The sequence below is a fragment of the Rattus norvegicus genome, chromosome 4 (assembly GCF_036323735.1).
Source record: "Rattus norvegicus strain BN/NHsdMcwi chromosome 4, GRCr8, whole genome shotgun sequence".
NCBI classification, from domain to species: domain Eukaryota; kingdom Metazoa; phylum Chordata; class Mammalia; order Rodentia; family Muridae; genus Rattus; species Rattus norvegicus.
The window spans coordinates 170,898,081-170,919,365 of record NC_086022.1 but is presented as its reverse complement, the minus strand read 5'-3'; the positions used below and the strand labels follow the sequence as shown (position 1 = coordinate 170,919,365).

General features: G+C 44.4%; 1 non-coding gene across 1 annotated transcript; it reads right to left on the bottom strand.

Annotated features, from left to right (window-relative positions):
- Positions 1 to 19,992: 19,992 nt before the first annotated feature.
- On the bottom strand, positions 19,993 to 20,182 carry Rnu2-63 (RNA, U2 small nuclear 63). Its single transcript, XR_005504345.1, has one exon. It is a non-coding gene; the product is annotated as a U2 spliceosomal RNA (small nuclear RNA).
- Positions 20,183 to 21,285: the final 1,103 nt, after the last annotated feature.

The window sequence follows — 21,285 nt, the reverse complement described above, 5'->3', positions numbered from 1 at the left end:
CCCAAACCACTGGGGGCTGAGTGTTCAGATGACCCGGCCTGTGAGAGACATTTCCTATTGGTGTAGGGGAGGCATGTCCTTTGGCTGTGCAGCCTCGGATAGGTGCCCTCAGTTCTGAGAATAAGCCATCACCCATGTGCCTGTACATAGAGCTAATCAGACTCGGTGGGCCATTCATAAGCTACGATATTGAGTTAGGAAGACATAGGTGACCTGAAGCCATGAGAGGGGACAGGTGAGAGCAATGGGGAGGGTGAGTATGGTCAAAAAAGGTTATATATACATGTATGAAAATGTCACCACTCACTGTATATAATTAGGATGTGCCAATGAACATTGAAAATAAACAGAACTACAGGTCTTAAAGTTAACTGTCTATAACATTGCATCTCAAACTGAATTTTGAGTCAGTGGATCGTGGGTCTTTGTTATGGACTGAAAGCTTGTATTGATGAGAATCTAAACAGCCAACACCTTAGCCCCGAGTCAGGCGTGACGATTCAGGTCCACCACTCCAGCACTTGGGAGGCCAAGGCAGGAAGGTTGTGAGTTTGAAGCCAGCCTGGGCTTTACAAGAAGGACCTATCGTGTGTGTGCACATGTACACACACGCATGTGCACATGCACACACATACAAAAAGAGAATCTACCTTGAATGCTGTTTCCCCTCAAAAGAAAAAGATGAAGGTATTAGGAGGTGGGGCCCTTGGAAGGAGATCAAACATTGAAGGATCCCCCATGAATTGGATTAGTGTCCTTATAAAAGAGGCCCAAAGGGACCCTTCCTCCTCTCTGCCAGTGACCACACAGCAAGAAGGTCCATGAGAAAGCAAGCAACCCTGCTAGCGTCTCGACCTTGAACTTCTCTGTCTTCAGTGCTGTTGTATGTAAGACACTCACTCACAGAACCTCATCAGAGCATCCCCCAAGGGCCAACTAGATGCTAATAGGTGTTTCTGAGAATGAGGGCAAAGGAAAGAGAAGGGAGAGAAAGAGAAAGAGAAGGTGGAGAGAAAGGGGAGGGGAGGGAAGGAGAGAGACCATGTCAGAACTGACAAATTAAAACAGGCTTTAACATGTCTTTGGTAAATACTTGAATTCCACTTTAAATTATCTGTATATTATCCTAGTTTGGTTTCTGTGCTTATAATAAAATGCTGACTAAAACCAATTTGGGGAGGCAAGGGTGTATTTAGCTTGTGGGTCACTAAGAGAAAAGGTCTAGGCAGGGACTTGGAGGGGAAAGTGAACCCAGAGAGCCCAGAGAGCCCTGCTTGCCGCCCTGCTCCTCATGGCTGCTCAGCTGGCTTTTTCAGACAGTCTAGGATCACCAGCCTAGGAGGGATGGCACCGCCTACAGTGGGCTGGACCCTCTCATAGCAACCACCAGTCAAGAAAATGACCCTCAGACCTGTCCATAGGTCAATCTGAGGGAAGAAATCCTTCAAGTGACATTTCCTCTGCCTATGTGACTCTAGTTCGTGTTAACTTGACAAAAACTAACTGGAAATCATGTGTGTATCTGAGCTTGGATTTATGCAATTGTGTGTATCTGAGCCTGGGTTTATGCACACGGGAGTAATATCCTTGTAGGCCAGAAGAAGGCGTCAGATCCCCTAAAGCTGGACTTACAGGTAGCTAGACATGGGTGATAGGACCTGAACTCTCTAAGAGCAATGCATGGTTTTAACCACGGAGCCGCCTACAGCTCACTCCCCCCACCCCTTTATTATGCTAACACTCAGGGCACACATATTTGACTATAAAGTCCACCCATTTGTCTGTGGACATCTTAATAGCCTCTTGAGGGGGACTCACCATCTGTATATCATCCTCGTCCTTTTTGTTGCTGTGCTCAAAACAAACTTAAGGTATGTCTTAGTTAGGGTTTTCGTGCTGTGAGCAGACACCATGACTAGGGCAATTCTTATAAAGGCAAATATTTAATTGGGGGCTGGCTTACAGTTCAGAGGTTCAGTCTGTTATCATCACAGCAAGAAGCATGGCAGCATGCAGGTAGAAATGGTACTGGAGAAGGAGCTGAGGTTTCTGCATCTTGGTTTGAAGGCAACCAGGAGAGATTGGCATCCACAGGCAGTTAAGGTGAAGCTCTCTCTTCTGCACTGGGTGGAGCCTAAGCACAGTAGGAGACCTCCAAAGCCCACCCCCACAGTGACACACTTCCTCCAAGGCCACACCTCCTAACAGGACCACTCCCTGTGGGCTAAGCATTTCTAAGCCACCATAAGGTAGAAATGATGTCCTCTGACTCATAACTCTGGAGAGCCCGTCTCATCAGGGAAGACACGGCATCAGGCATAGAAATCATGCCAGCAGGAAGAGGAAGGTGGCTGGTCACAGGGTATCCACAACCAGGAAGCTGACAGTGACAGGTGGTGACGTTCACCTCACTTTCTTCTCACTAATTTTAGGACGACAGCCTATTTATTGGCGCTCGGTTAAGGTGGCTCTCCTCACCTGAACTAAGCTAATCTAGATAACCCTTCACAGACATGCCCAGAGGCATCTAGAATCAGAGGTATCTAGAATCAGAGGTATCTAGAATCAGAGGTATCTCTGATTCTAGAGCAGTGCTTCTCAACCTTTCCAATGCTCTGACACTTTAATACAATTCCCCATGTTGTGGTGACCCTCAACCATGAAATTATTTTGTTGCTATTTCATTATGTAATTTTTTTATCTGATATGTATATATCTAGGAAAGACCCACAGGTGGAGAACCATTATTCTAGAGCATGTCATGTTGACAATATTAAGTACAACACAGGGATGAGTAAAATCCAGGTTTAAAAAGTTTTTTTTTCCCTATGGACAGTTGCTCCTTACATGTTTGAGCTACTGTGAATAAACTACAGGAAATGTTTACACAGACTTCCTGTTTGAACACGAGGTATTTCTCTGGAATAAGTATGTAGGGCATTTGATTACTCGGGCCATTCTACCCTCGGATGTTAAGTTCTGGGAACTCTGTGTTGTTCTAGACACTGGTCCTTTGCTGTTAGTGGAGTCTACGAGAATCTTCTTCCAGGCTTTCAGTCTCTCAAAGAAGAAAAGTTTTAATTCTGATGAATTCAAATCTATCTTTTCCCCCTATTAAGTACTGCCTTCTTTTTTATATTAAGTATAAAAAGTACCTGGTTGTAGGATCTTAATACACTTTTGTTGTTGTAAAAATATAAAAAATAAAAAAAAGTAAGGTTGTTTTTTTTTATCTCAGTAGATCCAGCACCGCAGTGCCCCAAGATATCTGCTGGATATCTTAATTCTCAGTCAGCAAAGCGTCTCACCCGCTCTGCTCCATCCCATACCACACTGCCAAAGGCCTCTCTCTGAGCCTGGCAGCCATCTCTCTACCTATCTAGTTCCCAAGGCAGGTTTCCATGCCAGAAACACACATCCCAATTCCCAGACCAGCCGCCCCACACACTCCAGTACACTGTGAACACAACACAATAACCTCTGATCCAATTGATAAGACATAATTGCCCACCTAAACACACAAAGCCCAATACACACCCATCCCTTAAAAACATTTGTAATAACCTGTAAAAGTATATCGTGGAATCTTAATGTCCCCCGCCATATTCTCCTGCCACGACTTCTCTTCCTCTCCCTCCTGTTTCTTCCCCTTTCAGTTCCAGTCTCCTCCTTCTCCTTCAAACTTCTCTCCCACCCATCCTTCCTCTCACTCAATGACAGGCAGCCTTCTATCCTGTACCTGTATTTTACAAATCCAATGGGGAGAAGGTTCTGGTGAAGTCACCTGATTCCTGAGTCCTTGACTAGGCAGCTGTCCTGGGGCAGTGGAATTAGCATCAAAATACAGATAACTCCAGGGCAAATCACAACACACTTTCCCCCTAAACTTTGTATGCTGCTGTGTTTTGCATTTAAGCCTGCTTTGTTTTGATTTTGAAACGGGGTCTCACTATGTAGCTTTCACTGACCTACAACTTGCTGTGTAGACCAGGTTAGACCAGAACTTAGAGACCAGTCTGTGTCTGCCTCCCAAGTGACGGGATTACAGGTGTACGCCATGACACCTGGTCAATATTTAAGTCTGTTCTCTTTTTTTTCTTCATCTTTTGCCTGACAGGTGAGGTTTAATTCATAGTTTACAGATGTTATGCCTTACTTACGGATGTGTAAGAATTCTGTTACCGCCTGTTGGTAATGTCTCCTTTCCTTCATCTAGTTGATCTTGCACAGTGTTAGAAAGTTGCTGGGTGCTTTTTGGATTTCTGTGCTCTTTATCTTGTCCCTGTGTCTACCTCTCAGTCAATACCGCACCCTTCATATCATCTCTCTCTCTCTCTCTCTCTCTCTCTCTCTCTCTTTCTCTCTCTCTCTCTCTCTCACACACACACACACACACACACACACATTTGCACTGAACAGAGAGACGTCGTTTCCCACTTTATTTTCCCTTTTCAGAATCGTGAATAATTCTAGTTCTTTTGCCTTCCTACAGTTATGGCTTATTAGAGAAACCTTACCTATAGCTACAAAATGTCCTGCTGAGATTTTGAGAGAAATCGCATTAAACTTGAATGCTAATGGGGAGGGAAACAGAGAAATCATGTTGTCACCACGTCCCGTTGAGTGCTCCGGTGAGGAGAACACTGTGTCTTTCACTTTTAGTCTTTGGTTTCATTCATCAAGTTTTCTAAGTTTTAGCCAACGAGTCCTTATGTCTGCTTCAGGAGACTCACCCTGAAATATTTTAAGTTTTAGCAACTGCCACTGATATTTTAACTTCAGTTTGGACGTCCATGTCTTCGTTGTTAGTCCTCATAATTGGATCGTATGCATTTACCTTGTATCCATTTTACTTACCAGGACACACTTATTAATTCTAGATGCTTTTGTAAAGTCGCTGGATATTTTTTATGACCACAGTGACCTATTCGTATTTATCTGTTTTGGCTTTACTCGCACTGACTAGAGATTCAAGTATTATGTCAAAGAGCAAAAGAGTAAGGCCTTGGCTTGCCCTTGATCTTGAGCATAAGTCATTGTGTTTCACCAGAAAGCATGTTATGGGGAAGCTGTTCTTGCAATTGGTCCCTTTCAAGTTGAAGAACACCACTGTTTTTTTTTTTTTTTTAATCATGAATTGGTATTGAATCTTGGGAAGGTTTTTCTTCGTCCCTTGTATACCATATAGAATTTCTTCAGTAGCTCAATCAATGGATCACGTCAGTTATTTTTCAAATGTTGCCTTTATCCTGCAACTCTGGAGTCAATTCCCCATGGTAACTACAGTTACTGCTCTCATCACTGCAGTCAAATAACAGAAGGGGACAAATCAAGGGGAGGAGAGGGTTGAGGGGAAAGAGTCCCTCAAGGCCAGCAGAGGATGGCATGGCTCTGGGCTGTGGCCAAGGGAGCTTCTTGAACTTGGGTCAATATAGCAGAGGGAAGTCAAGAAGCGGCCCTCTATGGTGTCCCACTTTCTCCTGTGGGCACCTGCTAGAACCTTCTTAAACAGTGCTCCCAGTTGGAGACCAAGTCTTCCAACACCTTAGGAGGACATTTTATATAGAATCCGAAGTGCCTCATGGTTCTGTTACACAGCGCTGCATTCTGCTGGCTACATTTGCTTATCTTTATTAGGGACGTGGGTCTTTAATTTGTCTCCCCACACCCCTCAAAATGTCTTTTCTTCTTTCTCTCTCTCTCTCTCTCTCTCTCTCTCTGTGGTTTTTCAAGGCAGGGTTTGTCTGTGTAGCCCTGGAATGTTCTGGAACTCACTCTGTAGACCAGGCTGGCCTAGAATTCAGAGATCCACATGTCTCCACCTCCCAAGGACTGGGCTCAAAGGCTGTGTGCCACCACTGCCCATCTTTTTCTTTTTTGCTTTTGTGATTAGATAAATACCAGCCGTATTAAATGAACTGGGAATAGTCTCTCCTGTAAGTTATGAAAAAGATTGTGTGGGATCAGCACCAACTTAAAGAAAGGATGAGCACACTTGTTTTTGTTTGGTTGTTTGAGACAGACAGGGTCCCTTGTAGTCCCTGCTGGCCTCAGACCTACACTGTAGCAGAGGACAAGCTTCAATTCCAGATCCTACTGCCTCTGCCTCCCGAGTACTAGGAGTTCTGGTGCTCGCCACCACTCCTTGTTTTCATTGGCAAAATTTTCCATGCACCTAACCAGATTTGGAGATTTCTTTGTGTGTGTGTGTGTGTGTGTGTGTGTGTGTGTGTGTGTGTGAGACGTCACTTGTTTAATTTTCTGAATGGTTATACATCAACTCACATTATCCATCTTATTTTCAGAACGTTGTGGTAAGTTTTGAATTACTTTCTTTCTGAAGCAGTGGCCGGCCCATGGGCCCTTAACGTAGTGGTTCTCAACCTGTGGGTCACAACCCCACTGGGGGTCAAATTACCCTTTCACAGGGGTACTTAAGGCCATTGGAAAACACAGACATTTATATTACAATTCATAGTAGAGGCAAAACGACAGTTATGGAGAAGCAATAAAAAGTATTTTATGGTTGGGGGTCACCACACATGGGGAACTGTATTAAAGGGTCGTAGCATTAGGAAGGTTGAGCATAATGGGACTTCCTTGTACCCACCAGCACTTAAGTCGTGACACAGGAACTTATTAATATCTATTCAAGGTTAGGTGTGTAGCTGGGTAGATTCTCAGCTACCTCATCGAAGCTATCCGAGTAGTGTAACCCATGTCCACCGTGTGGCTAATTCTTTAACTTTTTCTCAGCCGTGGTACAACCGTTCCCCTACATGTCCAGCTGGTAAATTCCCCAAGTTTCTTCTTCTCCCAGAGATCCTTTCTCTCTGCATAGATGTCCCACGTTCCCCTTCCTGTCCAGCCATTGGCTATCAACTTTTTATTAAGCCAATCAGCAAGTGAGTAAGGTAAAAAAATTTACAAAGTAGAAAACCTGGTGATAGGCCGTAGCTCTCTGCCAGCATAGAATAAACGATTGAATATATAACGACACACCTTCACACAATGTACAAATGATAACCCCAGCAGTTGAGAACCACTGCTTTTTTTTTTTTTTAAATTGGATACTTTTTTCTTTACATTTCAAATGTTATCCTCTTTCCTGGTTTCCCATCTATAAAACCCCTACCTTGTTCCCCTCCCCCTTCTTCTATGAGGGTGTCCCCTCTACCCTTTCTCACCTCCCGACTCTGACATTTCCCATTGGGAGGTCCAGCCTTGGCAGGACCAAGGGCTTCTCCTCTCACTGGTGCCCAACAAGGCCATCCTCTGCTACATATGCAGCTGGAGCCACGGGTCTGTCCATGTGTAGTCTTTGGGTAGTGGTTTAGTCCCTGGGAGCCCTGATTGGTTGGTATTGTTGTTCTTATGGGGTTGCAAACCGCTTCTCCTCCTTCAATCTTTTCTCTAACTCCTCCAGTGGGGACCAGTTCTCAGTTCGATGGTTGGATGCGAGCACCCACCTCTGTATTTGTCAGGCTCAGGCTTCTGTCAGCTCGCACTTCTTGGCATCAGCAATATTGTCTAGGTTTGGTGGAGAGCCACTGTTGGACCTTCCTGTAGTAGTGCCTCTTTTGTGATAAATGTTTATGTCCTTTCCTCCCCCGCCCTCCGCCCCATAGTCTGATAGCAGAGGTTCATACATTTCATTTTATTAATTTCTCCAAGAACCAAGTGTGTTGGCTTTGATTTTTCCTTATTGATTTTCTGTTTCACCGATTTTTCCTCTAACTTGTACTGTTTCTGTTTTTCTTCTTGCCTTAATTAATTGCTCTTTATTTTCTGGGTTCATCTTTAAAGATTTGTTCATTTACTTATTTTCCATATGGCTATTTTGTCTGCATGTAGATGCATGGGGCACCCGTGAAGTTTTGGAGTTTTTTATTTTATTTTATTTTATTTCCATTCAGCTCAACGTATCTATCCTTTTAAACATTTTTTTGATTGACATGGGTATTTGTATATATTTATGAGGTACAGCTTGATGCTTTCCTTTTAGACATATAACTAATTAAGAGAGGAGACAGGTGATCAAGAGCAATGGTTGCTCTCCCACAGAAGCTGGATTCGGTTCCCAGCACCCACGTGGTAGCTCTCACAATGTCTGAAACTCCAGTTCCAGGGAACATGATAACTTCTGGCCTCCATGGGCACCCGCCATGCATGAGTCCTCTCCTTTTAGACATATAACTAATTATTGTTAATTATAGTCATCCCGCTATGTCGTGAGAACAACAACTGACTTTTGTTTGGCATGTGTATGTGGTACAACAGACGCCAGAGGTGAACATCGAATCTCTTCCTTAACACTCTCCACCTTATTTGAAAATTTTTCTTTGTTATTTATTTTAACATTTACTTTTTTCTTGTTATTTTGTGTCTCTGGTTGCTTTGTCCACATTTATATCAGCCTCCATGCATGGCGGGTGCCCATGGAGGCTAGAAATTATCATGTTCCCTGGAACTGGAGTTTCAGACATTGTGAGAGCTACCTGGTGGGTGCTGGGAACCGAATCCAGCTTCTGTGGAGAGCAACCATTGCTCTTGATCACCTGTCTCCTCTCTTTAACTCATCACTTTAATTTTTTTGATACAAAGTTTCTTTTTTTTAATCTGTATATATATATATTTATATTTATATAAAAAGACCAATAATAGCAGTGTGTTATGCATCAACAGCAGCAACAGCTTTTCCAGGTTCTGCAGTCATCTGAACAAAACTGTAGAGACATCCAGCACACTCCATTAAAAAAAAAAAAAAAGTAAAAAAAACAAAACCCGAGAAAACAGCACAGTTCTGTTACTCTTGTGGTACCTGGCACCATTTTTTTTTTAATTAGCTTCTCAATCATCATCTGGAAAGAAAACATTCTGAGCAACATCATTAAAAACAGCTCTGATAAAGCACGGTCACTACTATGTATCATAAAGCAGGTACAAGCTATTTTACATCCACAGAGGTATGATACAGTACTGTCCTACATCTATAATACTAGAGGATACAATTTAAAAGGCATTATTTGAGACTTGATTCTACTTTTCCAGCAGAGGGCCCAAAGGATGGTGTGACACAGCTTTGTAAAGAAACATACTCTAGACAGGATTTCCTTTCACTAGTGGCACAGTTCTAAGGATTCATTCTCTCCATGAATGTCAGCTAAAACTGTTATTAAAAAAATGAAATATCCCTAGAACAAAACCGTATAACCACCGGATTCACATGAAGATGACCTAGTGGAGGCAAGCTGGACCTCACCTTACCAACAAGCTATCAAATCTGTTATGTTTAAACAGTGAGACCTCCAAGGAAGGAGATGCCAAGTAGTGCTTCAAAGCTTCGGACCACAATCAAACACAGCATCCTTTTCAATAGAAGCAGAAGCTCATCTGAATATGCTCAAGGATGCTGACATCAACATTTAATCATCTCCTCACTCATCCAGGAAGAAGGGGAGATCAGTTACTACTGTACTTTATTGTGTTCAACCAAATCACCATGTTACAAAAATAGCAAGCTGCCATAATAAAAAATAAGGCTCCTCTATCCAGCACCAGATAGCATCATTTTACTTTCAAGCCTAGAAATTGCACACTTGTATATAAACCAACCGAAGATGAGGATTGAGAGTTCAACTTGGTGGATTTTTCCTTTGATGAATATGAAGTGTCCTTCCTTATCTTTTTTGATGACTTTTAATTGAAAATTGATTTTATTTGATATTAGAATGGCTACTCCAGCTTGCTTCTTCTGGCCATTTGCTTGGAAAGTTGTTTTCCAGCCTTTCACTCTGAGGTAGTGTTTGTCTTTGTCTCTGAGGTGTGTTTCCGATACAAAGTTTCTTGATGAATGCAAGCTTGCTGACTGCTTAGGCTGGGTGGTCAACAAGCCCCAGGGATCCTTCTCTTTTTGCTTCTCCAGTGCTGGGATTACACATGTGTGGTACACACTTGGCTCATGTTTATGTATTTAACATTAATGTCTTTTTTTTTTTTTTTTTTTTTTGGTTCTTTTTTTCGGAGCTGGGGACCGAACCCAGGGCCTTGCGCTTCCTAGGCAAGCGCTCTACCACTGAGCTAAATCCCCAACCCCCTAACATTAATGTCTTTCCCAAGTCCGGGTCTTATACGCCCTAGCCCCTCCTCCAAGCCCAACCATTAGCAAGACTTCTTAGTTCTTGCAGCACGTCTGGGTTCATTTGCTTCCCTCTTTGACCTAAGTTATGGCAGGAGGCAAATTTAGTGTAACTTTGGCCGGAGCAAATCAATGGTCTTCTACATTGTCTCCTGGCTGCCCTGTTCTTTTGTGCTTATAATCCACTCGCTGTCTAAGACGTCTCTAAAATAATATGGCAACTTCCTTCCTACTGCTCTGTTGGATTTGGGGTGGAAGCTGAGAAAACTCACTTCAGAGGCAGGAAACTTTAAAAACAAAAGCTTTATTTTCTGAGCACTCACAGAGGCCGTAGCTTGGTAGCTTGAGATCTGAACTCCACCCCTGAGGGGAAGCTGCATTGAAGACCTGCAAAACGCTGGGGGTGGTAGGGTGGGTAGGGAGGCTTGAGTGACCTGCAGGGTCATCCAATAGAATTTTGACATTAAGGGTCAAACCAGGGAGTATCAGTTAGAGACTGCCTTTTCCAGGACACCAGGCTTCAAGGCCCTTAACTCATTCCCTTAGAGTTGGGAATCCAAGGCCCTTAATTCATCCTCCTACTTTAGGTCCCGGGAGCTCAAGGTGATAAGAGAACAAAGAAACAGGCCACCTGCATGCAGTCAGTGAGGGCTTGGCAGGCAATTGGTTACATATTTTAACAATTTAGGCACTCAGGTTAAGATAACAGCAAGTTTTACATTCTTTTAAGAGTTTAACAGACAATTAAAATATTTGGAGAGGCAGGTCCCAGGGCCTGGGAATGTGAACCTAGCTAACAAAACGGGGGAGCGCAATGGGAGGACCAGCTTTTGAGAAGGCTGGGCTCTGGCAGTTGTCTCCTTACAGTACCTAGAATGCAACACACATTTTAAAATAATGTGCTGTAAATGAAGCAGTCCCTGCTCGATTCTCCGGGTGCATCCTCCTGCTTCCTAGGTCGGGTTGCGCTAGTCATGGAGACTTTCTACTAGCTTCTTCCTCTTAGCTTCCTTCTTTCTTAGCTCAGCCTTGGAGCTTCAGCACGGCCACTTCCTGCTTCCTGAGTCACTGTTTTCTGTTCAGTACGCGGCTGGGTCTGTCTTTCACTGGGAGGGGTCTCAGCTCAGCTTACGCATAAACTCAGTTGTGCGCTTCTGTGGACAGGCTATCGTGCTCAGCTGTTCGGTCAATCAGGAAGATGGTTGTGGCTGTTTTGAAGGGATTTTATAGACGCCGTTAACATTTACAACATTTTACTTTAATTAAAAATGTACAACACTTGACATTTCCCTCAATAATGTGAGGGGACCTTAACTAATCACTTGAACGCATTGAAGAACAAAACCACAGTGGGCATAATATTCTGCCTCGAGATGACACAGTCGAGGGCCAGGAGAGGTGGCTCAGCAGTTAAGAACTTGCTGCTCTTGCAGAGGACTCAATTCCGTTTCTAGCACCTACTTGGTGACTCACAACCGTCCATAACTCTAGTTCCAGGGGATCTGATGCCTTCTTCTGACCTCTGTGGGCATCAGATATTGCATGAGCTCTATGTACATGCATGCAGGAGAAACACTCTTATTTAAAATAAATAAATCTGTGGGAAAAAAGAAAGAAAGAAAAGGTAAAAGAAAAGCTGGCTCCTGCCTAGAGGTCTAACCTCCTGCCTGCTCTACGGACTTCGTACAGGCTTGTCCCTGAAGCCGTATCAGAGCCAGTTCCTTAAAATTAATATCGTTACATGGAATAGTAATAGAAACATACATAATTCACACACATATGCACACATATTTATGCTATACCTTCTGTTTTATGTATCTTATAACATGTGACATACTCTCCTTGCCCAGTGACAGGCTCCTTTGACCTCGCAGCTGTTTTCTGAGGGTCCACTAAAGTGTTAAAGTCTTATTCCCCAAGCGGTGCTATCAAGGAATGATGGCATCTTCAGGAGACTGAGAGTCTTGTGGGAGGTCCATAGGCCATTGGGAACATGTCCTCCAAAGATTCTGGGACCCTGGCGTCTTTTGCTTTGTGCTTGCTGACCGTGTAGTGGGCAGTGTACTCTGTCACATGCTCCCTGTCACTTCCATTCCCCATCCCTTCCAGGAAATTAAACAAGATGGATGAATCTGATCATGGATCGGGGCCTCAGAAAACAAACAAACTCTCCCCAGAACCCCAAACCCCCAAAAACAAAAACAATGCCCCTCCCCAGGAGCCTGAATAAACCTTTTTGCTTTAGGGTTTGACTATCTCAGGTGCTTTGTGATAGTGATGGAGACTTGAATAACAAACCCTCACTATTGCTCCTCCCCTATGGCATACTCATGGCCTCTGCTTCAGTCCGTGCCTCCAGCTCCCAGCCTCTGTCGTCTCCTGATGATGGAGTGTTAACAAATAAACCCTTTCCCCTCCCCAGTTGGTTCTAGCATGAGGACAGGAAACAAAGTAGATTAGCCTGTAATCCCAGTGCTGGCAGACAGAGATGGGTAGCTCCTGGAGCTCCCTGGCCAGCTGGCTAGCTGAACCAGTGAGTGCTAGCTTTGGGGGCATGGTGTACTGTAGATGGCCGAGGTAGGACAACCTGTACAGACTTGACTGAGTACTGACTTTCAGAGAAAGTACTGACTTTCCCTCTGAGTGTGAAAGCTTGTCTTAGGGTTTCTATGGCTGTCAAGAGACACCGTGAGCACAGCAGCTCTTATAAACAAAACAATTCACTGGGGTGGGGGGTGAGGGGGGTGGTGTCTTACAGTTCACAGGTTTAGCCCATTGTCATCAGGGTGGGAAGCATGGTAGAAGGTAGGCAGACTGGTGTTGGTGAGGACGCTGACTGAGAGCTTCACATCTGGATCCTCTGGCATCAGGAAGAGAGCACAGTTTGGCTTGAACATTTGAAATCTCAAAGCATGTCCCCTGGTGACACACTTCTTCCAACAAGGCCACATCTCCTAATAGTCCCTATGGGCCTGTGGGGACCACATTCATTCAAACCACCACAGAGCCTGTTTACGTCAGTTATCGATGGTTGTCATAACAACCCACTCCTAGGCCTTAGAAGTACCACCTCTCTAGAAACCGGTGCCTGAAACCTGTCATTCCCTTCATCTGGGCATCTGATGGCTAGAGGCTAAGCGGTCTGGACTGTTCTCACCTGGGTCGGTTTCACTCACGTGACTAACGGTGGCCTGGTTATAGACTGAGCACACTCAGGAAATTTTAAAAACACATTGTATTTATTATCTCTCTGTGTGCACACACACAGGGGTGTGTGTGTGTGTGTGTGTGTGTGTGTGTGTGTGTGTAGGTCAGAGGACAACATTGTGGAATTGGTTCTCTCTTTCCATTTTTATGTGGGTCCCAGGGATCAAACCTCAGCTCCAGAACTGCCTCTCTGGCTTGATCAACTTAAAGATGCTCATGCCATGCTGGGAACGGCAGTAATTCAAGTTTGCCCTCTACAGAGATGCGCCGAATATCTTCACTGGTGATTAACCACTGAAAGGAGCAAGGATCCGGGTGAGTCCCTTCGTGGTTCCTTTGAACGGTCTTGGAAATTAAGAATATAATGATGGATGGTCGTTTGCTCTCAATACTCTTGGGCGAGAGATAAAGGGAGAAGAAGAACTCAGAGGTTCACAGGCCCTGACGAACGATCATCTTTGGCACAGCATTTTGGGGACTAAATTTGAGGGCCACAGCGTGTCCAGTGCTCAGAATATTGGTTCTTCGTCCATGTCCACGGGATGCAGAAATTCCCTTTGCTTCTCTTTTACTGGGAAAAGGAAAAATATGCCTGTCTTTGATTATGTGTAATATTGACTTTAATACCATGGTTGTAGCATGTGTAGCAGATAGCTTGGGCACAGTAGTAAGTTCACGCCAGAGGGCACCCAACATTAATATCATTGTTCCAAAGCACTTTGTTTTTTATTTTAGTTGTGTATGTATGCACGCATGTATATGTGTGCATGTGCATGTGAGTGTGTTTGTGTATGTGCAAGTGACCATTTTCACACATGAGTGAGTGCAGGTGCCTACAAAAGCCAGAGGCGTCAAACTCCCCCGGAACTGGACTTACAAGCAGTTGTGAGCCACCTAATATGGGTGCTGAGAACAGAACTTTGTCCTCTGGAAATGCTGAATGAGCCCTAAACCATGAGACATCCCTCTGGCCTTGTTCTATAACTATTCTAACCCACGAAGAGACACTATTTCTATGACTTCAAGCATTTTTCCAATTTAATCTATTTGAACCTCCTTCCCTTACGTCTACTATTTCAATGTTGTTCTCTGCAGCTGAGCCGGTTGCTATTTTTTTTATCCATTGCAGCTAGGGACAGAGATGGTAGCTTTTCCTCTGCGTATGCTGGTCCGAGACTGCTCCTCGGGGAAATGGAACCGTCATTAATTGCTAACTACATACAAGGCGGCATAAAGAACAAGTGTGTTGCATAAACCCCAGCCCCCCACCCCCACCCCTCAATGATTTACTTCAAATCCATTTAGGAAAGATAATCGGGGAGAGTGTTTTGAGATTTTATTTTAATTTTAGTGAGCTCGTGGTAAGACCGTTAAAAACATTTGGCTATAGAGCTTGGAGACGAGCACATTTTGTCCGAGTCTTCTAGCAGGTTCTTTAATGCATTGTCGTCTCTGTAATTTTGAAGCGGAAAGCAATGTCTAAACTGAAGTTGCTTTTTCCTGGCTTTGCAAGCTCCATCTGTGCTAAGTCTCTTCCTCTTCCTTGACTGATGTGCCCGTGAGGCCTGTCCATCAGAGGGTGAAGGAAGAACGGGAGCATTCGAGCCAGGGCTGCATTTTGCAGTGAAACCTGAGGGGTCTATTACAAGGGACAGTCACCTGTTTTAAGTTAGGCAGGCTGAGAAGAAGGAATACCACTTTCGAGGTTCTTGAGTGCCACCGACCATTTCTTGACCTCTCTACCGGCACCTCTGAATGTTAAGTAGAAACTGTGTTTATATTGCTTAATATAAACAATATATTGTATATTGTATATATTGTTTAATTGCGTTTATATTGTCCGATCTAGGCTTTCTTTAAAATTTAAATATCCTATTCGGTACAGTTTGTAAAGAATTGGTTTTGATCCGGGTGTGGTGGTCCATGCCTTTAATCTCAGCGCTCAGAAGGGAGAGGTCGGAGGACCTCTGAGGTTGAGCTCAGCCTGATCTATAAACTGAGTTCCAGGCCAGCCAGAGCTATGTGGTGAGACCGTGTCTCAAAAAAAATAAAATTCCTGTATTAATGGATAACGCTGCATTGAATCTGTATGTGGCGACACAAGCCTGTGATCCCCGCACTGGGGAGGTGGAGTCAGGGGGCTGGGGAGTTCAAGACCAGCCTCAGCTACACAGTGAGTTTCAAGTGTTGTCTGAGGTGACTGTGTCAAAGACCCAACCAACTGACAAAGCAGTCAACCGACAAAGCCCCTAAGCTACTGTAGAGCATCATTGATATGGATGACTGATTTTGTTAGGCATCCTCTTCCACTGGAGGTCGATTGCTCAGTTATGCCATGTTTGTTCTGATCCTGGTAAGCAACGCAGTGTTAGATCCTGCACCAGACATCCGCCATACTTACAGTTTTCTGGAAAGACTCTGGAGCTATGAGACCTCTTGAATGAGGGAAACAGTGTTGCTAGCTGTTGCTTCATTACAAAGTGCTTTCAAGCCGGAGCAATTCACAGTTCTGCGGGTTGGCACTGGGGATAGTGGCCGGTGGGCTGGTTATCCTGGTCTCAGCTGGTCATGTTTGCCTGTGGGTAGGAGATAGCTTGGTTGAACATGATTAGCGAGATGTGCCCCAAGCTGGGTGCCGCTCAATCCAGAGCTGGTGACTCCTTATCTTACTGAAACCTCCGCGACTTCTGGGAAAAAAGAACTTGGCAGAATCTATGAAATTAAGCAGAGACCGGCTGTTTGATGCAGCAATTCCACCTGAGGTGCGTGGAATGCAAAATATACGAACCAAAATGTATGGGCAAAAGCGCTGACAGGAGCATCGTTCCCAACCGCTGATTATGGTAGATTAAACAGACGCTCTACCAAAGAAGTGGCTTGTTGTTTTCAAAGCGCCATCAGGACAACTAGGGAACATCAGAGGACTGAAGGGCATCACAGAAGTCTAGCAATGAAATTCAGAGCGTGCTTTTGGAAACAGCTTTATCACCGTAGTGCAGTCATGGCCCTTTCTGAACTTACCAGCACCGATTCTTTAGCCAAGTCCTAAAGATTTTCGCTCAAATCTACAGAGCAGTCACGTATGCCTTCCTCTCTCCCCTCCTCACACCCAGAGTGAGCTCTCTAAACACAAAGCTTCTTTGATGTCCAATGCCTGATTTGTTCACTATTCGGAGACCACTTGGTCCACCCCTCTGAGGCGGGGGCTGGGTAATTGAATGGTACATCTCGCACTGGTTCCTTCCCGTTTGCTGTCTGTGCTTCCTGCTGTCAGAAGGTGTAAGACTTGCTCTGCCATGTGCCCCCTTCGCCGGGATCTCTGGCCTCATGTCAGGTCCAAAGAAAGCAGTATGCTCGCGGGCGGGACTGTTGAGATGGCAGGCCAGAGCAAAGCAGGCTTTCCGAAGTAGGTGTCAGCGGGCATTTTCTTACAGAGGTGCGAAGACTAGTCAGCCCAGCATTGTACTGATTCACAGTCCCCTCAGGCAGCCTCATGGCTGTGATTCTGTGGACTTAAAAGACTTAATCCCATCTATTGTGGTGGGATTATCTGTTAACTACAAGGCCTTTTTCCCTTACTGAATTTGGGATAATCGTAACAAGTTAAACACTTGTCCTTATACCCACAGGTAAGCCTTTATCCCTCATCACGTAAGTCTCTCTCTCTCTCTCTCTCTCTCTCTCTCTCTCTCTCTCTCTCTCCCTCTCTCCCTCTCTCTCTCCCCCTCTCTCCCTCTCTCTCCCTCTCTCTCGTTTTCCAAGACAGGGTTTTCTCTGTGTAGTCTTGGCTATCCTGGAACTTGCCCTGTAAACCAGGCTGGCCTTGAACTCATAGAGATCCACCAGCCTCTTCCTCCTGAGCGCTGGGGTTAAAGGCATGTACTACCACCTGATCGGGAAGCTTGTCTTTGCAGTGGACGGAGATCATTACACAAAAGTACAACCAATCAGCGAGGAGCTGTGAAGCCCAGTCCCAGAGAGTACATCTACAAAACACTCCTGAACTGCAGCTAAGGTTGGGGGTGGTGTGGGGGACACAGCAGAAGAGAGGATGGAAAGACAGAGGCAGAGAATCAGGGCGTTTGCCTGCCATGACATTTTATCTCCTAGAAACTAGAAGCTACGTCCACAAGTTTCACCCACATGACTGCCTACATATGATCTGAACAAGGACAATGCCTTGCTCACCAATGGGTACTCATGCCTAAGTGGTGGGAGAGAAGCCCATAAGGCCTTGACCCTACGCAAAGAACCACAGGTAACTGAGGAAAGCTATGAGCAGGGGAGGAATAGTCTTCCCCAGGAAAGAGCACAGTAATTGGTTATCCACATACCGAATGGTCAGCCATGAAAACAGACATACAAGTAACATTGTGCAGATTGAGCAGGGTAAATTGCTTGTGCACACACATCAAATAACAAGGAAACAGAGACTATGCATTTGAAAGAGAGCTTAAGAGAGGGTGTATGGCAGGGTTTGGAGGGAGGGAAGAAGGAGAAACATAATTACATTGTAATCTCAGAAAGAACTAATTGCGTATAAATGGTCTTTGACTCCAGCATGAGATGCCGCTCTCATGGTTCATTTCCCTTCTGCTCTTTCACCCGTCCTTCCTCTGACAGGATCGTTCACTGTGTAGCCGAGACTGGCCTTGAACTCGCGATCCTCCCATTTCGGTCCCTCAGGAGGTGTACGGCTATGCACTAGCATGCTTAGCATCCCTGGCTCATTTGAGAGACGGGAGTCCCGACCTTAATGCAGCGAGCTTCCGTTTCTTCAGTACTATTACGATTGTTCCCGTTTCACAAGAATGTGACTTGAGATTTGCCTTCTGCAAACTGCTGTGTGCAGTACAGTATTGTTCTCCACAGACGAGAGGCTGCACGCCTCATCTCGAACTTACACACGCCTTCCGTACTCTTGTTAGGATTTTACCCCTGTTTAATGTTTCTCTGTCTTCTCTCAGGCCCGGGCACCTACGGCTCTGATTTGAACCTGCTCTAAACTGCAAAAGGTTCCATGTGCACTTGACATTATGTATCCAGATTCTGAGGTTTCTTAGAGGTTTGTTCATCCTCCGTCTGTAAGCCCACTCTTTCTGCTCTAGTCACCTAGCATTGAGACTGGAGGACTGAAATCCCGGGCTAATATATATTGTTAAATATTCCTGTCTTATGTTATATCAAGGTGGCTACACACATATACATGCACACACACACACACACACATATCCATATCTATGTCATTCTTGTTATCTAATCCTGGCTAGCCTACTACTTCTATGAAGTCCTACTAACCTTGGACTCTTAGCAATTTTTCTGCCTTGGTTTTCAGAGTGACAGGATCATAGTACTTTCTGTCATGCCTGACTTTTTAAAAAATTTTTTAAAATTTTAATTAATTTTTTATGTGTAGGGATGTTTTGACTACATGTATGCCTAGGTACTACATGTGTACCTGATGCTCATGATACCCTGGAACCGGAGTTGCAGCCACTTGTGAGCTACCATGTAGGGGTTGGGAATTGAACCCAGGTCCTCTGGAAGAACGGCCAGTGTTCCTAACCACTGAGCCACCACTCTATACTGCGTATATATGCAGTGGTAACTGTTTCACCTTGATGGACTGGTATTTTCATCACTATGAAGAGTCCTGCCTGTCTTCTGGTAGTCTTGGGCTTGAAGTCCATCTTGACTAATAGAATATGGCCACCCTGCTCTCTTGCATGCAGCTGCATGAAATAGTTTTCTTTCCATCTCTCCTTTCAGCCCAAGCTGTCCTGAAATCTGAAGTGAGTCTCTTGTACACACTATATAATTGAATCTGCTTTTGGCTTACTTAGCCACCCTATGTCTTTTGTTTGCAGAGCATAATCCACTTAGGTTTAAAGTAATTATTGACAAGGAGGATTCCCTGTTGTCTGCCGCGCTGTTTTCAGTCTGTCCTGTGGTTCTTCTGCGCTCCCTGGGCTCTCCTGTCACAGTGGTCTCTCAGCGTTTTCCATGTTGATATGCTTGGCATCCTCTTCCAGGAGGTCTACAGTCATCTCCACGGTTACCACAGGACGGCCATAGACCAGCACGCAGAGATAAGAGTCCATTTTAGGAGGGCGACAGCTTCACTAGCGTAGGAAATTGTGTCCTGTTCCCTCCACAGCATTGCCATTGAGCTCCATTTATATCTGTTTATATTAGCTACCCAGCGATGTAATTTATGTCTTAGTGCTTTTGTCTTCTACCTTTTATTGTAGAAGGAAGTGATTTAACAGTGATTTAATTTCAGAAGTCATTACTGTTACGGCAGTACCTCAGTCTGATTGCACGTAAAGACAGAGCTCAGCTTGGGAGTTGGTTTTCCTCCTTCACCATGTGAACTCAGGTGGACAGGCTTGAGGACCACAGTCGTACAATGTTCTTTATGCCTTCTTCTACCAGTATGCGACCTACTTTCCTGTCTGTTTTGTTATCTTACTTTCTTTTATTTCAACTACAAGATGCTCTCCTGCATTACTTACAAGTAGGGTCAGTGGAGATGAAGCCCTCATCTTTACTTTAGCACTTTTCCGGATCCTTCCGAGAGACATCACGCATTTTTTTCTTGTATCTTTAATACAACCTGAAGCCATTAGTCTCCTGCCACATCCCTCAGAGGATACCCCGTCCCTGGATGTTCTGCAACACCAGGTCAATGGGTAAAGAGGGCAGAACCAGTCTCTGTTGTATCGATTAGCTCCCCAAATCATTTAATATGCGGTCTTCAGATAGAGGACCCAGTCAGTATCAAACTGACGAGAACAGATCTTGCCCTCGACCTCAGTAAGAAGGCTAAGAAGTAATTTTTAAAAAAACAACCATTATTACATTTATTTATTTATTTATTTATTTATTTATTTATTTAGTGCATATGTGTATGGGGGGGCACATGTCTGCCATAGCACGTGTATGGAGGTCAGAGGGCAGTTTTTGGGGATCGGTTTTCTCTTTCCACCATTTGGGTCCCTGGGATCCGACTCAGATCCTGCGTTTTGGCAACAAGCATCTGCTGGCCACCCTTTGCCCAGCAACCCCCGACTGCTTTCATTTGAGACAGGATCTCAGGCACTAGAGGCTGACCTCCAATTTGCTATGTAGATGAGAATGATCTTGAATTTCCAATCCCCGTGGTTTGTTTTCCCAAGTGCTGGAGTTAACGCTCTACGGTGCCAAATCTGTCTTAGAAAATAAGACCTGCGATCCCTGCTATTTTATATCCGTCCCTCGTTTGTGACCGTCGCATTGTCCCCGAGATTTCAATGTGCAGCTCTAGACTTGCCTAGAACTTACCGTAGAGCCTGGGTTAGCTGAAGTCCCCCAGGCTTAGGTGATTTGCAAGTCTATGTTAGGGAGGACCTGCTTCTCTGTCCACTGAGTCCAGTGTGCACCTCATCTAGAAACATGCACACATCCTAAACAGTGTTTAACAAAATATGTAGTACACTGTGACCTAGTCGATAGTTAACCTAGTTACTATTAACTACCTACCTTAGATAGTTAACTTAGTTAGCCACCGTGGTACTATGCTCAGACATTTAATTTTCTTCTTCTTGACCCTTTAGTCTTGAATTTTTCGAGTTATCAATGCAATGACTTCTCTAAGTTATTTGGGGTTTCTAGTTACACATTATATTATAAACAAATTTTATCTTTTCTCAAACTTGGTAAGTTTTATGTGTTTTATTTTATGTATTTAGTGTAGGGGCTTGCATGTACCAAGGTGCATGTGTGAATGAATCAAGGTACAAGAATTGGTTTTCTACCTCCCCTGGGGATTCAAATCAGTCTGTCAGCCTTGGGCACACTTCCTCACGTGCCAGTGTGGGTAAGGTTTATTTCCCCAAATACCGATGAAGTTCATTAACAATTTTAAATGAATTACCATAAAGTGTTTCTAAAATATGATT